At 49.1% G+C, this 20,949-nt stretch overlaps 1 protein-coding gene across 7 annotated transcripts in view; it reads right to left on the bottom strand.

Moving 5' to 3' along the window:
* TENM4 (teneurin transmembrane protein 4) overlaps positions 1 to 20,326 on the bottom strand; it is a 737,502-nt gene extending 717,176 nt beyond the window's left edge. For all 7 annotated transcript variants that reach the window (XM_053924565.2, XM_053924563.2, XM_053924561.2 and 4 more), the window contains exon 1: positions 19,827 to 20,326. The gene's annotated coding sequence lies outside the window, so the exon portion shown is untranslated. The remainder of the gene's footprint in view (positions 1 to 19,826) is intronic.
* Positions 20,327 to 20,949: the final 623 nt, after the last annotated feature.

The following is a 20,949-nucleotide window of genomic DNA, read 5'->3' on the forward strand; positions in this document are numbered from 1 at the left end:
GGTGAAGATAACACGCACCTCCTGGGTTGGCAGTGAGGAGGTGAAGAGATCAGGCTTTGCCACACAGTAAGAGTTCAAGACATGTTAGCCACCATCCTTGTCTTCACCCTCTGGCCTGATGTCCCATGAACTAGCTGGCTTTGTGGGTTCAGGCAAGACCCTTCCTCTTCTGAGTCCTCAGTTTCTCCAGCTACATGGGTGAGCCAAATTCTTCCTCAGTTCCTTCCAGATCCAAGGTGTGGGTGAGGGTTTGGGATGTGCGACTTTCTGTGTGATACTGTGTGTATGTGGGTGCACCTATGAGAGAGAACATATGAGTACCAAATCTTTTTTTTTTTAGTTCTTTAATGGAATAAGACAAATTTAAATATTTTGCTTCCAGCCCACTGTGTTCTCTTTGTTCCATATATTACTTTGAAAGCTTATCTTTGTCTTCTAGGTTTTTCAATAATTGCAAGTCCTTCCACAATACAAGGTAAAGCTTTTCTCCCTCCTGATGGCATAGCATACAAAAAGAGTTAAATCCTCAGTCTTTGTATATGAATTCTTTGATGTTTCCAACAAAAGGGGTTGGAAAGGGTTGGAACAGAAAACCACTCCATTCATGTGAGTGACTAATGCCTCAGAAAGTGACGGCAAACTCACAGCCTCGTGAGAAGGTCAGCAATCAGAGTCTGTACAGGCCTGCCTTCTCCTCCGACCACCTCTCCAAGACGAGGACAGTGCTCACAGCCCTGTTCATTCATCAATCCATCCAGTCGCGTTCCCAAAGGCTTCCTGAGGGGACCCTACTGTTAGGAGATGCTCTGCAAGCATTAAGGAAACAATCTCATGTTGGAAGTTTGGGAACCCTTAAGTGCTAGTTCTCTCTCTTGGGGATTCCCGTTGTCACAGTAAAGGCTCTGAGGGTTGATGCAGTGCGTGGACACGTTTAACCTGTCCCGTCTGGCTTTTCTCAAACTTATTTGTGCACACACCAGTGTGTGTGTGTGTGTGTGTGTGCGTGCGCGTGTGTGGTTCTGCTCCCTCACAGAAAATAAAAACTATGATGCCTCTCCACACACCCACAGACCCTCACAATATGGAAAAAATGCTTGAAGGCCAGTTCCAGGACTCACTCTGGACAGAGGTAACAGCATGTACTCCAGAGTCGGAGAAACCCAGGTTCATCCCTAATTCCACAAGCAGTGTAGCCTGAGGATGTTGCTCAACCTAGTAGAGTGTCAGCTTCGCCACAAGTGAAAACTGGGCTGATAACCTCTTCTCCTACTTACCTATGTGTGCGTTAGGTGAGACGAGGCATGTACAAAAGCACCTGGCACACGTTAGGTATTTTAAAAATGTGACTCCCTCCCCTCTCCTTGCAAAATCACAAGTGGAGACATTTGAAAACACACTGGTCATTTTTTAAAGTACTCATAAAACCGTAAATCAAATTATTTCACATAAGTGGCCATCCTGGAATGTCAGTCCACTGCCTAGTCTGCATGTATTCATAAAGAGGCGTCCAGGGAAAAATGGCAGGGCTGCGTTAATGTGTACACATGTGAGGGGGACCCAGTATTTCAAGCAGCTACTTGGAATTTAATATCAAGGAATTTGCCTGTGTCAACTATTACTGTATTTAAAGGAATGTGATATTACTTGATACAGTCATAAAGTGCATTCTGATCAAAATACAGCGTAATAAACATTACTAACAACTGGCTTATCCCAGCATGTTTTATTGAAACCACAACGAAGGGCACATTTGAAATACGTGTCCCTGGCTAATTTTCAGAAGCCTCTCTCCCACCAAGAGTTCATTCGATAATTCCACCAGGGTTTTTTCCAAGGTAGAATGAGGAGTTTAAAATGCTTGAAAGAGAGTCATCTCGAGGTCACCCATAATTAAATAGGAGCGGAAGGGACAGAATACAGAAAGGTGTAATCTTCCCTGGCTCTGAAATAAAAACAGATTATCAGCAAGAACGGGCCTCTGCAGGGAGACCTGATCGCAACCTACAGTAGGATTCCCTTCAGGACTGGACGTCTATTTCAAAATGCCCATTAAGAGTCTATGATGGACTTAATTAGGAGAAGCAGATAGTAAGAGTCTAGTTCGTTCCCTCCCGTCGTCCAGGGTAGTTTAGAGCTGCCAATCATCTCCCCCTTCAAAGAGGCCCAAGATGCTCACACCACTTGCAGGAGGATAGCTGGACTGGGAGGGAGGGGCTCTATCCTGTAGGTGGTGCTGACAGAAGCAGGGGCCTTCAAAGTGCGCTGAAGGGACCTCTTGCTAAAAGCGGTGACGGTTTTTTCCATTATCCCAATACATGCTGTTTGAACCAAGAAACTCCCTCACCCCTGCTTCTCATTTCTCAGCCTCTGAGGTCCCTCCTTCCACCTCCATTTACCTGCACACTATTTGGGGGTGATTTGACATGAAGCCCCATGAGCTTATTGGTGGCCTTAACACCTTAACCTACACACACACACACACACAGATTCGGTAGAGGACAGCAGAGGAAAGAACCCTGCTCGACAGAAGCAGCACCAACTCTACAGTCGGACCCAAATTTGAATCCTGACTCCCTCACTTCTCGCTGTATGGTCTTAGGCAGGTTACCTAACCTCTCAGAGCCTCCATTTATCCGCCTGTAAACGGGAGACAAGAACACTTGCCACCTAAATTTCATGTGAGTCCCCTGGGGTCCTAGTAGGACACTTTATAATATCATTCCCTCCACAGGAGAGCAGAAGCCTTGCAGGCAGTGTTTGTGTGCCTCTGCTGCTTCCCACAGAACGACTCCCTCCGCCCAGGAAAACAACTTATTGGAGAGGCCGGCTGACAGAGAAAAACGTTAAATAATTCAGAAGCACTAACATCAAGTCTGATGCAGGTATAAAAATAGTTACAAAACACCACACTCCTCTTGTTTTCATTAAAGCAACCTTGGATCCCTGGTCGGAACAGGAGCTGAGGCTGGGGCCCGGCCTAGGGCAGGGAAGCTTCATCAGGCTTCTATTTTGGCTCTTCTAATTACTCATCTTTGTACAAAGGCCAGGAAGCCGTCCACTTGTCACTTCTATATTTTAAACCAGCCTTCAGATAGGTGGCTTATTTTTGAATTGACGGCATGCTCAGCTGGGCTACTGGAACAGAGAATTTTCTGTATTCTGCCTTCAGAAGGGGACCAACTAGCAAGCTCTCCGAGGATGCTGGGCCTGATCCCAAAACTTAGGTTCAAAGGAGCAGGCAGGTAGGCTGCCCTGAGCTCAATTAGCCTGTGTCACCCAGAAGGACTATGTTATTCCTAAAGGCACAAATTCAGGAAAAGGAACAGAAAGACTCCAACTGGAGGACTAACATTTACTAAGCTCCTACTATGTTCCAGGCACCCTGCCAGGTGCTTTACACATATAACTTCCTATAACCCTCATGAGAAACCTGAAACTAGGTGCAAGCTTACACATTTCACAGATGAGGAAACGGAGGCTCAGGAAAGTTAAGGGATTTACCCCAAATTTCCACCAAAGAGTGAGGGCTCAGTCTGTGCTCACCTGGCTCCCCAGACTGTGCTGTCTCCCCTGTACCCTCCTTGTCTGACTCCCCAGCCTGGGTTCTCTCCCTTGTACCCTCCCTAAGAGCAGAGTATGTGGCATGAAAAGGTCTTCATGAAATATTCAGCTGCATTTGTAGCTTTAAGCCAGATCTGAACGCTTACTCAGTGCATTTTCTTGCAAAGGAGCTGCGTGGAGACAAATTTCCAATTCATACTTAACAAGACAGCGAAACACGGCCTGTTGTTGGCCTGCTCCAGGTATGGATGCAAGTCTAAGCACATGCTGGGAGCAGTAGGCACAGGGACTGTTAAACAAAAGGTCCGAACCAAAGCTACTGCTTCCAGGGGCTGAGGGTCTCACAGAGTCTCTTTAGCTGACTTTATAGGAGAGGACAGGGAGTGATCAGCAAGGAAGAGGAAGCCCAGAAGGGTAGAGGAAGGAGGAGGAATAATAATGAACATAATATCTCTTGTCCTTTCTGAGAACATGTCTCGTCCTCCAAGTCTGACTCCAAACACTGCTTTCTTTTTGAAGCTTTCCTTGCCTCCCCCTGTCACCCTGGGTATGAGAGTTCTTTCTCTGATGTGCCTCCTTCATGCTAGGCTCTGTGCTAGAAGCTTGATTAATGCTATTCCATTGTATACTGAAAGCAGGTGTTGTTACTCCATGTTAAAGAGGATGGAACTAAGAGGTTGGCTAATCTGCCAAAGGTCACCTAGGCTAGCACAGTGGATCTCAACCAGGGTCAGCCAAGAACTATCTAATCACTGGAGGTGGCTCGGCCAGGATTTAAACCGAGGTCAGACTGACTCTTACATTCATGAGGTCTGGTAATCTCTTAAGTCTGTCATAAGGACCTTGAGGCCTGGGTGGACTCCCCTGCCCTTCTGTCCTGAATGACTCTGACTCCAGGGCACAGCTCACCCAGCAAGCTCTCACTGATTGATACTTAATGATGGTGCCAAAGATCAAGATGAGCAGCCCCACCAAAGGGAGCCAGGCATTCTGTAATTGAAACTTTAAAGAGGACAGTGAGTCCATACTCCCATCCCCTATAGGAAGCTTCTCATATGCTGACAGGTCCTGCTTGCACTCCTCCTGTGATGGGGAGCTCACTCCCCTCACAGGCAGTCCAGTGCTTGGTAGGATATTCTCCCTGATGTTGAACTGAATCCAGCCCTCCCTCAGCCATAGCCTTTCTCAGTCTCTGGAGCCCTTGTGGAAAGACTGCTGGTTAGCCCCTAAGAGACCAGCCCCAAAGTCTTGGTCATATTCTTCTCCTGATTTCTGGAATGGTGAAGAAGAAGAACACAGACTTGGAGCCAGAAAGATCCAGAAACAAATCCTGTTTCCATTGTTTATATAGTTGGCGATGGAGCATCACAAGTCTGCCTGCCAGAACTGCTATGTTCAGTACTTAGTAGGGAGCGTAACACATAGTAGGGATCAAATGGCCTAACTATCTTAGCTGGCAGGGTCTGTTCATGTGGACCTGGCTCCCCTCTCTGGTGGGAGGTCTCTTGACATCCACTGGCCTTCCAAACATCACAGCCTCTCTTTGGCCTCTGCCCGCCCGTCTCTGGGGTCCATTTCTGAACCAGTGAATCAATTCCATGCTTATTAAGGGGACAGAAAACTAAGATGGGTGACAACAACAAATCAAGAAATGACAACCATGAGTTACCATAGCAACATTTTAACCTGAGAAGTTCTAAGAATATGCTATAAATCATAGGCACACACACAATGTGGGGCCTTAGAAACCTCCTTAGATGCCTGAGACCATCACCCAAACGCTGGTATGGAATGAATATCCCACCTTACTTCCCACCTTCATGGGTAGGTTATCAAGGGAAATTCTCCTTCTGAGAACCCATATTAACTCCTGATCCACAGCGTCATTCATCAGTGCAGGCAGGTGTTAGGAACGGCTAACCAGCTTCTGTGAAAAGTTTTGGCTGAAAGTTCAGAGACATCAGAAGATCTTGCTCACAAAGTACACTGGGCAAGTTCCCCACCACTGGTTTCCTGTACACGCGCTGTGAAGAGCTCCAGGGCGGGGATATTTGCTTGATGGTCTGGGGGAATTTGTGCAGGAGCCCTGGCTCCCTGGTTCCCTGGCTCCCTGGTGGGGTGACCTTGGGATATCTAAGCTCTCTGAGCCCCTTTTCCTCCTGTGGAAAATGGGGCAAACAAGACTTCAACTTGTCGTGAGGACCAAATGAAGTATGTAGGCCAAATGCAGCACAATTCAACAAAAATTGGGAGCCTCTTACGGGCAGGCACTCCTCAGTCAACAAAGGACAGAAACCACTGTGTCGTGGAGATTCACGGAAGTGATGAGAGACTAAACAGACCAACGGGCCACAGCCAGACCATATATGAACACAGAACTCTGACCCTCAACCTCTGTAGCAACCAGACCAAATGGTCAGTAACCTCTGAGCTTTTCTAATTTTTGCCCCCACTTCCACCTTGGGTCCAATGAGAGAGAGCCAGATAGGCTTCCCAAACCAACAACACAAGAATCCACTTCTAGTTAGTCTGCCTCCAGCCTCCTTAGGCCAACAGCCTCCAATCAAAGCAGCCCTAAAGCCTTTCCTTTCTTCACCATGAAGCTCTCCCACTTTCCTGTCGGCCTTGGTGTATCACCAAAGACATGTGACAGTGGGCTGGCTCCCGTTACAGAAAGCTCTGAAGAAATAGCCTCTCCTTGCTCTCATTTGGATGGTCTTCTTTTATTTCCATAGTCAATAAACATAATAAAGAAGTAAATTATGTAGCATGTTCTTCCCTTGACCCATTCCACCCCACCCCACCCTCAGATTATTCTTAATACAGCAGACAGTGTGATCTTATTAAATATAAAACATAGTATTTGAAATCATGGAAAGAAAAAAATATATAGTAGACCCTGGCCAGGTGACTCAGTGGATTGGAGCATTGCCCCATACACCAAAAGTATGCAGGTTTAACCCCCGGTCAAGGCACATGCTTAGGTTACGGGTTTGATCCCCAGTCAGGGTGCATCCAGGAGGCAACCAACCGATGTTTGTGTGTATGTGTGTGTGTGTGTGTGTCTTTCCTCCTCCCCTTTCTTCTCTCTCTAAAATCAATTAACACATCCTTGGGTGAGGATTGAAAAAAGAAGAAAATATATAGTAGGGTAAGAGAGGTCTTGAACACTGGGGCGTTACCAATGTAATAGGGTTGTCAGGAAGGGCCTTGTCAGGAAGGTGGTATGGATTAAAGACTTGGAGGTGGGTGACTAGCCATGTAGATGTCTAGGGGAAGAACATTCCAGGCAGACTGAACAGTCCTGAGTCAGGAGTAGATGTTACCTGTTCCAACAAAGCATGGGAGGTAAGGGATGGAGGGCAGGAGGTGGGAGTGTCCCAACGATGTCCAGGAGGGTTTTGTAGGTTGTATAAGGACTATGACCTTTACTCTGAGACAAATGGGAGCCGTACAAAGTTTCGTACAGAATGACATGCTCTGATTTATTTTGTAACAGGATCACTCTGGCTGCTGTGTTGAGAATAAACTGCAAGGAGTCATGGGCAGAGAAGGGAGCCTGGTGAGGGAAGCTACTGCAATCATCCAGGTGAGAGAGAAGGGGGCATACGAGGGCGGTAGATGTGCCAATGGTGAGAAGTGCTCAGGGTCTGGAAATATTTTGATTATGAGCCTAAAGTTTAAGATACATTGTCTGAGCACCTTTCTTCTTCCTTTCCTTCTTTCCTTAAAAATACAGGTACCTTCACAGATCCAGAAAGCAAAATATGCTCTAGGTCCATCCTAGTGGCCTCATGGCCATCTCACCCAGCGTGACACAGTTCAACACAAACTAGCCAAGAGCTGAGGAGCAAGTGGGGGGTGTCTGCTTTGAGCTTCTCCAGTGATCCCCTGGTAGTCCTGGTGAGTGACACATTCCCACATGAAATGGGAATGAAGGTTGATAGCTTCCCTGACCTAACTCCTACCAGACTGGAGGGAACTTGGCACAATCCTTCCGCAGGGCCCCTCAGCAACACATACAAAAAGCCCTATAAAGCTGCTTCATCTTTGTTCTAGCAAGTTCAAGTCAAAAAATTGGGCTGAAGGAAATAAGTAGATACATATATAAAAATGTTGATCTCAGCATTACTGATGGAAAATGTGAAAATAATAGGAAATTGGTTAAATAAATAATGGTATATCCTTATGATGGCATACTACATAGCTATTATAAGTCATGTGGGAGAGAAAATGTAATGGCATGGAGAAATGATCATGACCTACGAAGGTTACAAAACAGTGTGTACAATCTCCTCCAAATGGTGGTGGGGGGAGGGGTGACGGTGAGGGGCAAATTCTATGTAGTAACAGCACTGGAGTAAAATCCAAAACGGTAGGAGGAACTTCCTCTACACGGCAGGACTGTGGGATGTTTTCATTTGTTCTCTGGGTTATCTTAGGTGTTCTAAATTTTCTACTGTTTATATGTATTATGGGTGTAACAAAAAAACTTGAATAAAAACATAACAAATTTTATAAAACTTTCAAAATAATACTTATCCTAGTAATGAACATCTCTACCTATTCTACAATGTTCTGTGAGGCTTAACGAGCTTGAGGAAAGGAAAGTGGCCCGGGGAATGCAGTGTAAGACCAGGAAAGGGCATTTTCCTGTGGCACTACGACAGCGGCCACTGTGCACTCTGTGTACCGTCGCACCGCAGCTGCCGCCACCGAGACCACCTCGATACTGACAAACAGGTGCACAGAACTGACCGACTTCATCTGCTCTCTGACACTCCACATCTGGTACCCCTGAACTTGCGGAGCCGAGGAGGAGAAAAATGGAAGCAGGAAGGAAGATCAAGGTTGTAGAACCTATGGGCCTTGAATCAGTAGCATGAGCCTCTCCTGGGGGCTTGTTAGAAATGCAGAATCTCCAGCCTACCCTTCCACCCACTGAATCAGAACCTTCATGTTCACAAGTGCCCAGGCCGTGCCTAGGCACATTAAGTTTAAAAAGCCCTCTCTAAAACATAACACTTTTCCCTGAGATCAACATTTTCATGTACTTGTCTATTTATTTCCTTCAGCCCACTTTTTTGCAATGAACTTCAGGTGAACTCAAAAAAAAAAAAAAAAGCAACCGAGTAGAAGGTTTTCTCAAGCGCACATTAATTATCCAAAAGATGTAAAATCACCCTAACCATCCAGAAGGGCACAGCCTCCAGGCCCTTGGGCAGTGCCATGTCCCTGGCACCCACCCTGGAGAACTTCTGCCATCTGATAAGCCTTTTGTAGTAAACAACAGAGATCAGGCATGACTCCTCTATGTGGGAATCCTGAGCCTCCCGAGCCTGGCTGGCTGGGCGGAGAGTTGCACGTAAATGGTTAATAGGGCTCTGCCCAGAAGTGAACATTAAAAAAGTAAAACCAAGTCCAGGACTATCACAGCATCTTCAGGCAAGGGACAGGCCTTTTCCAGCACTTGGAATGTAACTGTGTTGGAATGAGGAGGGGCAGGCTGAGTGACAGGGCCCCTTTCCTGACCCAGATGCTTCAGTTTGCCAGAAGACAGGAAAGGGGTGGGAAAGAAGCCTTGACTACTGTGTTATAGTCCCGTGGCTCAAATAAATTAGGTTACCCACCTCATACATAAATTACTCAATATGGGATCCCTTTATGCTTCTTTGAAGTAGGGAGGGCACAAATATTTAATGAAGCTCTACTCGTGTGCACCATTCCTCAGTCCTCACTGCACCGTAGCATCATCACCTGGGGAGCTTTTCAGAGCTCTGATGCCTGGTTCTGTTCTGGTGGCTGCTAAGAGCTCCCAGGTGATTCTAATGTATAGCCAGGGTTGGGAGCCACTGTGTTGGGCACTGTGCTGGAACTCAAAATGGAGCACCTAACAGCAGCTCAGAGAAGCAGGTAGAGAATATGAAGACCAAGCTGGTACAGAATGGCAATTGGACAGACAGAGCTGGAATCAGAACCAGGACCTGCTGGTCTAAATCTAGAGCCCTTTCGTTTTACTCAGGGATGCCAGAGGTCCTCTCAAACCTGAAAGGGGCTCCTTTAAGACCCTCAAAGCACCCCCTCCACACTTATGTCCACCACTGAACTGTATTGATAGTTCAGTTCAGGCTCTGGAAGCAAGAATCAGAGGAAAGGAGCTGAGTGGGTGAAGAGACAGCAGGAAAAATAGCAATGCCAGGAGCTACCAACACATAGAAGAACACTGCCTTTTAGGCACTGTGCAAGTTACTTCACAAATCCCACACAACCTTTTGAGGCAGATATTTCTAGGTTCCATTTTATAAATGGAAAAAATGATGGAAGCTCCGAAAATCTAAGTAACTTGCTTGAATTCATGCAGCAACCAAGCGACAAAGCAGAGAATTCAACCAAAATTCTGCTGGCATTTTTCACTGTCTGACATGGCCTTAGAAGTCATTTGCATCTCTAATTACCTGTACGTGCCAGATGTCCTACTGAAGTGAACACTTAATCCTTGTGTGAGATGGGATCTACTGCCTCCTGAGTCTACAGATGAGGACACGGAGACCCAGAAGGGCTGCCCAAGGTTACATGGCAGGTCAGGGTCAGGGTCCGAGCCCTGCCCTTTCAGGCTCCCCATACTCCATGCTGCTCAGTCCGAATGACCTCAGAGTACACGTAGAAAACTGACGTAATTGGCCTAAAGATGAATTAATGTTTGACCTTAGGAAGTACATCCTGGCCTTGAAGGTAGACAGAGACTCTGCTGGAGAAGCCAAAACTTCCAAAAGTACTGAAAACAGGGCACATCAGGAGCAGCTGGGAGTCTCTGACCACACAACACAGCAGAGAGATCACGGATCTACCTTCAAGGCCAGGACGTACTTGCTAATATCCAAGTGCTTCACAACGCCTGCTTTGAAAAATATATTTGGGATTTAATAGCATGGTGTTCAGAATTTTTTAAAAACGTAAGTTTTACTTTGGATTTGTCATGTCACAAAAACATGTTTTCAAAAACATTTAACCTTTTATAGTATCTTATTGTTGGGCTCTGCCATATTTTTCTTATCCAATTATTTATCTTGTTTTCACTATTATAAATAACGCTGCAAGGAACGTATTTATTCATACATCTTTTCTGCCAATCGCTGATTATTTTCTTTGGCTATATTCCTGGAATTAGAATACTGGACAACAGGAAGTAAGTGTCTCTAGGACTTCTGGCAGTATTGCCAAATTGCTTTCCTAAAAGGGTGTATTAATTTGCATTTCCACCAGCAGCAGAGGAGAGTACCTGTCTCCCAGCATCTTCTCCAGAATCCAACATTGTCTTAGAAAGAATCTTGGCTAATAAGAGAAGTGAAAAATAGTAGCAGGAATCTGCAAAGCCGTTGTGTTTAAATAACCTACCTCTACATAAAACCACTATGTGGCTGAACCAGGATTTGAATTCAAGTTATTTAGCCTCAGGAGTTGGGTCCCTAGCCTGTGCCCCGAAGTACTTAGGCCCAACATGGGTTATGTAATGGTCATCATATGTCAACTCTTGTTTGAGGAAATTTTACATCAGAGATCCACCAGGACAGGGATCTTTGCATTAGTCTTTGGTTGTCCCAGGCTTCTAAACAAACACCGCCTGCCCTAGCTGGTGCGGCTCAGTTGGTTGGAGTGTCGTCCTGTAAACCAAAAGGTCACAGGTTGGAGTCCCAGTCAGGATTACCTAGGTTGCAGGACTGGTCCCTGTCTGGGGTACATAAAAGAGGCAACGATCAATATTTCTCTCTTGCATTGATGTTTCTCTCCCTCTCTTTCTCCCTTCCTTCCCTTCTCTTTAAAATCAATAAGCATGTCCTCAGGTGAGGATAAAAAATAAAATAGAATAAAAAAATAAATGCAAATAAAAAATAAACAAACACCGTCTAACAGAACATTCTGCAGTGACAGGAATGTTCTGTGTCTATGTTGTCTGGCACTGTAGCCACTACCCTCTACTGAGCATTTGAAATCTGCCCACTGCAACTGAGGAAATGCATTATTAATTTTATTTAATTTTAATTAAATTTACTTTAAATTCTAACCAGTGACCCCATTGCACAGCAGAGCTCTAGAGTGTCCAGCACATCACCCAGCAAACACTTGCTAAGTGACAAACTTGTGTAATGTCCTCAGTCCACCAGCCTCGCCCCTACTTCCTGCAAGAAAAGTTTGCCTCTTCCTCCCTCATCTCCAGTGCCCACTTGTTTTCTTGAAGGCAGGGTTAATGTTATTTATCTGCCGTGTGGGGGTGATGTGAAGACCAGCTAATTAATGTTCACAAAGAGCTGCGCTGCTGACTTGGTCCTCAGAATAATTGCACGTTAATAAAACGTTTAAACGACCGATTCTCATCCAGAGGCCAAAGCAGGGCTGGGTTTGATCAGGAAAAGGCTGGTTTCTCTGACTCACCCTGAACTGGATCCTTCCATTTGTACCCCCAGCAGTGCAAACTGCTTTCATTTGAAAGGTTCCACCAGTCAGGAGATAGTGACATTTACCTTCGCCGTGGCTTTGATGTCACAGTTTGATGAGTAAATTAAGACTACAAACAAGACTGGGGAGGGCAGATATTTAACCAACTTGAACGAATTGCTTTCAAGCTCTTAAGCACTTTAATTGCTTGCATGATAATGACACAAATTTTTAAATGTCTTGATCTACTCTCAAAGTGGGTCCAGTAAAAAGAATCTCTGAAGCAAAATACTTGCTAAGCACTCAGTTTTTAGTACATGGCAGTCTAAAAGTTACAAGGTTGCCATTCTAGGAAAACCAGGAGCCAGAGAGGCCCATGATCAAATGCCAGTCCTGGGGGTGTCACCTGGGGCGTCTCGTCTAGAACATGGGGATGACAGCAGCTACCTGACACACAGAAGGCACTCAGTACGTTTGCTTTGCTTTTGCCCCTTCTCCCACCTTCTCCCTCCACCACCAATGAGAAGACTGACTATGTTCCTCCCCACTGTCTTCTGAAATGAAGATGCCAATTCTTGAAACCCAAAAGGAAAGAATGGACACCTTCCTTTACACTGCCGATCTATGAGTATAAGACAGCTCCTCTTGACATCTGGTGGTCATTACTACTGCTTTCTGGAACAATGTCAGAGTAGTAAGTCTCTTGAAACCTTGCTACTCCAAGTGTGGGCCAGGGATGAGGAGGATGGCACCACCCTGGAGCCTGTCAGAAATGCAGATTCATGGGCCCCACCCCAGACCTCCTGAATCAGGACATACATTTAGCAAGATTCTTGGGTAATGTGTGTATATTCCGGTTTGAGAAGAACTGTCTTACAAAACATCAAATCCACTCTCCTCTCATAACTTAATTTTACAGAGAGGGAAGGGGCAAGGGTTTTACCCAAAGCCATAACGGGTAAGCTGCAACCCTTTTGCCTGACTTTCAAGGGGTTCAAAGACCAGACTTTTAGAAATCAACAATCATTCCACAGCAAGAAAAGTGGCTCTTGAAGAGAAAAACATTCTTAAAAACTAATGTTCTTGAGGATTGTAAATGATTCACCAATCGCATCAGACACCCTTTCCCAGTGCGGGCCCAGGCCACAGAGCTGCCATCCACGAAGCACACGCAGGACTCCAGGGGACAGGGAGCAGGGCACTGCTCAGCTGCTCCTGAGACCCTGCTGCATTTCTGTCCTGCTCCCTTTCTGTTTTCCAAAGGAAAGGGAGGCCCTGATTTGATGTTCAGAACATGACAAAAGACAAAAACACCCCCTCAGCGTCCCGAGCAAGACCAGAGAGGTGTCAGGATGAAAGGCAACATCTAAACACTTGCTAGAATTCAAAGTCTGCCACCAGCGGAGGGGGTGTCCTCTTCGGTGACCACACCATCCAACGACCCTGAGGTGACCTCTGTGCCCAGTCCAAAGGAACTCCTGAGGCCTCCTGCTGAGCATGGGACACCTTGGAAATGGGACGACTGGACTTCCTCCACTGGCTCCACTGAATTCTTTGTCAGATGACTAGTCATCTAACGACAGGGAACAGATCTGTCCTGGGCCACAGAAATCTGACACATAACAGAACGAGACGGACAGATACACACTCTGGTGGCCCGTATAAGCAGGAGACCAGATCCCAACTCCTTCCACTTTGGCACCAGCATGTGAGCGTGTGAATTAATTAATTAATTTTTGTTTTCATGTGCCCTGGAACCGTAAAGAGGGGCCGCTGGGCTGACTTCCCCAGTAAAGTACCATGCGGCAGGTGTGCATGAGCTGGCTGTGGGCTAGTCTTCGTAAGATTCCCTAGGTGGCCATACTAAGGCCGGTGAATCCAAGCAGAAGGAAAAGAGCTGTGAGGGAGGAATGCACTGCCTGAGCGATGCTGAAGCCACACATACTTCTCTGAGGAACTGTCTGTCATTCGTCACGGAGCCAGCCCCACCTACAATGCAGAGGAACATATTTTCATATTTTGACTCCTTTGCTGGCTGAGGCTCTGCAGAGGGATGGTTCTGAGACAGCCAGGGAACAAAAATGTTCTCGGGAAGAGGATTTGCCTCTCTGTTTAGCAGAACAGCTCGAAGTTATGCAAATCCCGGGCTTGAGATTTGATGGTCACCCCTACCTCCCTCCACTACTTAGGCTCCCAGCCGGCAAGGGATTGCAACATAAACAGCCATATTATGGTTAAAAGATGGAGCAGAAATCACAGTGTACCCTACCGCTTGTCAACTGTGACAGAAATCGCAGCATGGCATCTGTCTTTGACCCTGCAATCGTACTTTCTAGGAATTTCTTTTAAGGAAATATGAACAATGCGGTGTGCACAAGGATAGCTACTACAGCTTTGTGATAATAATCGAAAACTACAAATGAACAAAAAGTCAAAGTGTGGGTGCTATTTAAATAAATTATTCCATACGGTTCCATGTAGCCATTAAAAATGTTACCATGGGGGTAAAGTTGTAATGTGGTAAGGGGGTAAGTTGTAATGTGAGCATCTTTAAATGATAATAAGCATTCAAAGTATTTTAAGCATGATCTCATTTTCTCTGCATTCATAAAGTCACAAGGTACAACCCAAAATGTGGTGAACCTTATTTTCTTTTCGCTTTTCTCTATATTATCTTACTTTGCTACAGTGAACATATATTACTTTGGTAATTAGATATAATTAGAATTATATTTAATTACATAATTTGGTAATTAGATGTAATAAAGACACAAGTTGGATAAAAACTGTGACAAAGTAATAAATCTATAACCCACAAAGAACTAAGCCTCTACATTTATACTGTTTCTTTAGAAGCTTTCCTTATGGAAAACTCTGAGTTCAGAGATCCGTGTATGCTTGGTTCCCTTGGAACTGGGGCATGTGTTACTTTCGAAGCGGCCCCCATAGCAGTCCGTCAGCGCAAAGCAAAGGTGGATTCGGCTATCAGTTACGATAACCATGTAAGAAGGTGGGTAAAACCCTGCCATGTAGATCTGGAATTGATGTTGATTTACCCTGCTAGGCTTTTGGAATCGAATCTGCAAGGAGGTGATTTAAATTCAACTGTTCTTTTGTACCACATTTAGACTCATGGATATGGGAGAATATACTGGGCCAGGAACAACAGAAGGCTTGGGTCCAAGTACAGTGTCTGCTCATTAGAACCAGACAGGACCGAGGTGAGGATGTGCACCCCGTGCTTACTAACCTCATCTTCCTTCAACCTCCGTGATCTTTAAAGAGTGTGAGTGCTCCTCCTGAGTCCCTTGCTTGTCCCTGGCCCAACAATCTTTATCTTAAATTCCTAACCACCTCCTTTCCCATATTTGTAACTTTTGATCTGGAAATATCAGGTTATGTAACATGCCAATCTGCACAAGGATGTAATTTTGTCAGGAAAAAAAGGACTCAATGAGGGAGGAATTCTAACAAAACTGGAAATGGCGTTTCTAAGAAAAGAGAAGTATTTTTGTTTCAAGCATTTGCGCTAGTTTTAAATAGACTATGGGTGCAATGTTGCTGGGTTTGGGGGCACTGTTGATTCCTCTGCTCAACTGCCACCCATCAAAGGCACAATGCTGAAGACAGACGAAGGAGGTGGAAGGGAATGATCACCTGTAAAAGGCCCACAATGTGTCAGAGGTTTATGTATATCAGGCCTTACAGAGCTGTAAACTAGACATATCTTTCCCGTTCACATAGGAGATAACTCACGTTCCAATGGTAACTTGTCTGGGGCCAGCCACCCAAGTATAAAACCCACACAGTAAGTTAAGGGGTTAGACTCACATGCCATCACCAAACTGCAGAGGGGAGGAGAGTATACCTCATAGAGTCAGGTCTACCAGAGGAGAGCCCTTGGAGTTCCAACTAGCCCACGGATGCCATGCCCGATCTTCTACCACAACACCTGTTCCATGGGGAGCTCACATACTCCAGATCATTCCATTCACTCTAGATCTGTCCTCTGGTGGTTCTTCTTCAGGCTGAGCACTGGTTCTGCCCCTGAAGGTCTGCATTGTGCAAGGCTGGCCCTTCCTGCCCCCACAGTCCACATGGTGCCTTATTGGCCTACTGTCTGCATCCAGCCCTCATCCTCTGAGAGGTTCCTTGATGAGAATAGGATGTTGGCAAGTAAGTCCGAGATCTCTCTCTGTGTCAAAAACAGAACCTCTCGGTTCCTGACAACTTCCCCACCCTGGAAGATGGCTAATTCACTGGTTAACCATCACCATGCCCCCAATCACTTAAAGGCATGCTGGGAATAAAACCTTCCCAGTATTAGTTCTCTAAAACTATAAGAACATCCATGTTGTCAGACTTGCCTGAAGAACCTGGGAGCTCCATTTCCCAAACATTCCGAAGGACTGCTGCACGCCAGGCAAGGCCTAGAAACAGCACTCCTCACCCCAGGAAATCAGCTTCGAACGGTCCAGTTCCACTACACAGAAGGACTCTGTCATCCCCTCACTAGAGAAACCTGCTGCGTCCTCACCATTCCCTTATCACGCCTCCAAGGGGGGAATCCGTTTTTGAGCTATGCTTGGCCTCGCCACACACCTCCATCCCCAGGATACACACACACACACACACACACACACACACACACACACACACACACTCCTGCACCGTCACCACCTGTAAAAACATCCCTTCTAACTTTGGCAAGCAGAGCTCCCAGGCAAAGCTGAGCGGTAGGACACCGGGGCGCGCCGGGGAACAAGAGAACAGATCCAGGCCAGGAGAGAGGCGGGAGGCGCAACCGGAACCCTGCACCGCACGGTGCTCGGGGCAGGGACTGGGCCTGGAAAGGGAGGTCTCAGCTCGTGTTTCCCGCCCAGGCCCCGCCCACCCGGCGGCCCGGCTCCCCGGGACTGCGGGTCTGCGGGCCAAGGAGCCGCGACCTGAAGGAACCCTGCAGCGGGCTGCTGAGAGAGCTAGGAGCCTCGAGCCCACGCCGCCAACCTGGGATTTTGGGAAGCCGGCAGAGGCAGGAGGGGAGGAAGGCAGCGCCCTGCGTGTGCCCGGGAGGGGGAGCGGGAAGGCGCCGCCCCTGCACGCCGGGAAACAGGTTGTCGCGGAGCCCAGTCCTCTCGGCAGCAGCCTGGCAGCCACTGGGTCCCGCCCTGGCCCAGAGCGAACCCAGTCCCTCCTGGGAGCCCTCCTCCTGCCCTGACCCCGCAGCGGAGCCGGACTCCTTCGGATGACCAGGTTAAAGGTGCCTCCAGCAAGGTCAAGGCGCGGCCCGTGGGCACCTGGGGCTGTTTCCCAGCCGCGCACCAGCCGCACGATTGCATTGTTAAAGATCGCAGCAGCGGCAGGAAATCCGCACAGCCCCGCAAGTCTGCGGAACACACTCAGACCCCAGATTTCAGGGGCAGGGAATGCAGCGTTTCAGGTCGCTGGAATGTGGCAAAAGCAAAAAACCCCCACCCAGGCACACCACCACCTCCCGACGGCGTGCGCGAGCGAGTTCGGGGCCCTTGTGCCCCAGACTTCATTCCGCGTTCCGCGCAGCTCTGTCAGGTCTTGGGTGGCTTATCCCTCTACAGGCGAAAAACAAGATTTCAAAGCACTCTACTGCTGTGATTTTTCTCTCAAAGACCATCAGTGTGTACAGGCTGCGGCAGCGTCGGCGAAGGGAAGTAGCGAGATGAGAATAGACGCAACAGAAGCAAACTGCCTTCCCCGTAGGAGAGGCGAGGAGGAGGAAGCCATGCTCCGCACCCACCCGCATCCCATCCCCATTCGTGCCCGGCCAGCTGAGGAAACCAGGCACAGTTAGCTACATAATGGGGCCGACCCTGGCAGAGGCCGGCACGTTTGCTCCTGACCCCCGCCAGAGTGGGCCTGGACGGCTGGGATGCTTGGCATCTCCAAAGGGGAACCAGGCATCGCGGGCAGGTTTCAAACAAGTGAAGGGCACTGGGTATGCAAGATGGGGAGGCGGCGCTCGGAGAGGCAGAGAAGAGGGGCTTTAAGGTTACCCAGGACACAAAGTCAGTTTCCTAAAACAGCATTCGCTGGAAGGCCTCCCAACGCCCACTCGGCTCTGAGGACTCAATGGACGCTGGGTTCCCACCAGCTTTTTCTCTGACCAATCCTGGATTCTCTACCCAGTCGCTGCCTGGACAACCGGCTCTTTGGGGACAGCAGCATCAGCACCCAACGCCCATGAGACCTGGGAGCCGCCGTGGTGCAAGGCGCCTTCCTGCTCCCTGCTCCGGGGTTGGGAGCGCCCTGGTACTTACATTCCCCAAACAGGCAAACTTTCAGGCTTGTCTTCCGCGAACCAAGTGCTCGCATCACGCTTCTGGGTAATCACTGAGGCAGTTTATATAACTGCTCACGATGCCAGTCCGCAGATCTCCCTGCATGCACGGCCGCACAGCTAGGCACATAAGCTTCCCCTCACCCCGGTGCTCGCGTCCAGAGCGTGCCCCGCCGCGGCCTTCCACAAAGCAGCAGGGCAATCTCGTGAGCTAGTCAAACACCAAGAGTACACGCAGGATCCAGCAAAACCCAGGCTGTTTCTCTTCGCCCCTTTCGCTGCACTGATGGCTTACGGATAAGTGCACATCTATAAACCTTCTCCCTAGCTGGGGAGAAGGGGTTAGGGACCAGAGGGATAATTGGCGTGGTTCTGGAGTGGGTCTGTGCCCAAGTGAGTAATAATACCCTCGTCCACATGGACCAGGGTGCGCAAGTCGTCTTAAGGTCTCACCCTGAAAGGGGAGCAAATTTCCAAAGTTAGAGACAACGCAGTTGAATTTCTAGTACTTTCCAACCTAGCCTTTGCGGGGGTAGGGCATAGAAACTGCGGGAAGCCGCCAGAAAAGCCCACCCTACAGCCTCGCCAACGAGGACTCAGCAGTTGAACCTCCCCTCACCCCTTACAGTAGTTGGCTGTACACACACACACACACACACACACACACACACACCGCGATACCACCTTCCCGCCTGCTCCTCCGATATAAAGACTGCATTTGTAAATCTCGAGGAAAATGACTAAGAAGCTCGGTGATCACATTTCAACCCAGAACACTGCTGAAGACCAGGGTACGAGTAGTCCTACACACCCGCCTGGAGCGCTCCGAGCATCCACCCGGAGGCTTCAGCCTTAACTCGCTTGGAGGGGAACACAAACACAGCCCCAAGGCTGAGGGCTGGGAGAGGTGAGCGCTGAGCCCGCTGCAGAGGGCGCGGGGCTAGGGGGTACTTGTCTCCAGGTTCTCAGCTCCAACCGCAGCGCACGCCGGGCTACTACAACCAGCGCTAGCCCCGCAGGGCAGGCTGCAGACGCCGGAGCCCGGCGCCGCCTCTCGGGTTCCTCCAGCGCCCGCCGGGGCTCTTGGGCTAGCGGGTCTGCAGAAGGGTTGCAGGCGCTGGGGCCGGGACAGGAAGGGGATCCCTGCGAAGCAGACGACCCCGGGGAACGCCACCTCCCTCCCACCCGCACTCACTAGTCTTAAGCCCGAGCCCACCTCCCTGCTCTTCCCTAACCCTCGTTCCCAGGCTCCCGTCCACGGCGGGCTCCAGGGGCTGCAGCTGCGGAGGCTCAGGGCTCCAGACTGGCTCGCCTCACCGGCAACCCGTGCCCCAGCCTCCCTCCCTTCCTCCGCGGGTGCGGGCCAGGGGAGCACGCAGGCGTCTCCTGGAGCCCCTGGCTTCCCTGAGAGCTGCCCCAACCCTGCCACAGCTAGTGCGCTCAGAGAAGCTAGAGAGCAGGCGAGGCGCCGCTGCGGTCCCCAAGGCGCTTTTCGGTGGAGCGGATCACGCCGCCTTACCGTGGCTGCAGACTGCCACCGCCAGGGAAGCGGGGAGGAGGGAGGCAAGGCGCCGCACTGGTGGCTCCTCTTACTCTCGGTGGTGCGGTTCCTCGGCTCCGTGAACCGAAAGTGGGCGTCCAGGAAGGAGCAGGTCCCAGGTTTGCGCTCAGCTCCAGAGAGACCAACAATAGCTCCCGCGGGGAGCAGAGCCCCAGAGAGCCTCCAGCCGCGCGCACACGCCGGGCTCCCGCTCCCGGCCGCTCCCGGCCGGCGTCCCTGCCAGCACTGCTGCCCCACATGAAACAGCTGCAATCCCGAGGCTTCTGGAGGGTTGGGGCGGGTGTGTGCGCGCGCGGGCGTGTGTGTGAGTGTGTGTTTAATAGCTTCTCTCCTCTTCTTCCCCTCCCTGTCTGTTCGCCTGCTTGCCTCTGTCCCCCACCCTCGCTCTCTTACACACAGACAGAGAGGGCGAACGAGAGACACACACGCGCACACACACGCACACGCAGGTTACATGAATGGGAGGCGGGAGCCAATCCTACGCGGCTGGGCGAGCCGTGGCGCACAGGCGCTGGGAGCAGGGCCGCACCACGGCGCGGGAGGGCGCCACGCAGGTGATGCGCGTCCTACCAGGTCCACTCACCAGCCTCTCCGCTGCTCCCCCCCACCCCGCCGCCCCCCAGCTCCAGTCTCTGCTCTCTTCGACGTCTTTCTCTCTCCTCTTCCCTCCTTCCTCTTCGCTTTTTCTTCATCTACTCTCCTTTTTCTTTTCTTTTCTTTCTCGAGTTCTCCAAGTTCTCTTAGTTGATTTTTCTCGGTTTCCTCTTACCGTCCTTGCTTTTTCTCACCCCTTTTGTCAAACTTTCTCCCTCCTTGTCCCTACTTTCCTCTACTTCCTCTCCTCTTGCCTTTTGTTCTCTTTCCTCCCGTTTTGGCTTTCTTCCCCGTTTCTCCGCAGTGTTGTTGGGCCCCCTCTTTCTCCCCCTCCTCTGCCTCCACCCGTGTGCCAGCTCTCTCTCTGGGGCCCGAGACCTCCCTCTCTGCCTATCCCCTGATGTTATTTCACACCCCCAACACTTTTCCAGTGACCGTCTCTCTCACGCTGATGCTGCAGCACAGCCAGAGGCAATTAAGAGCTGAG

The sequence above is a fragment of the Desmodus rotundus genome, chromosome 5, assembly GCF_022682495.2.
Source record: "Desmodus rotundus isolate HL8 chromosome 5, HLdesRot8A.1, whole genome shotgun sequence".
In the NCBI taxonomy this organism is placed as follows: domain Eukaryota; kingdom Metazoa; phylum Chordata; class Mammalia; order Chiroptera; family Phyllostomidae; genus Desmodus; species Desmodus rotundus.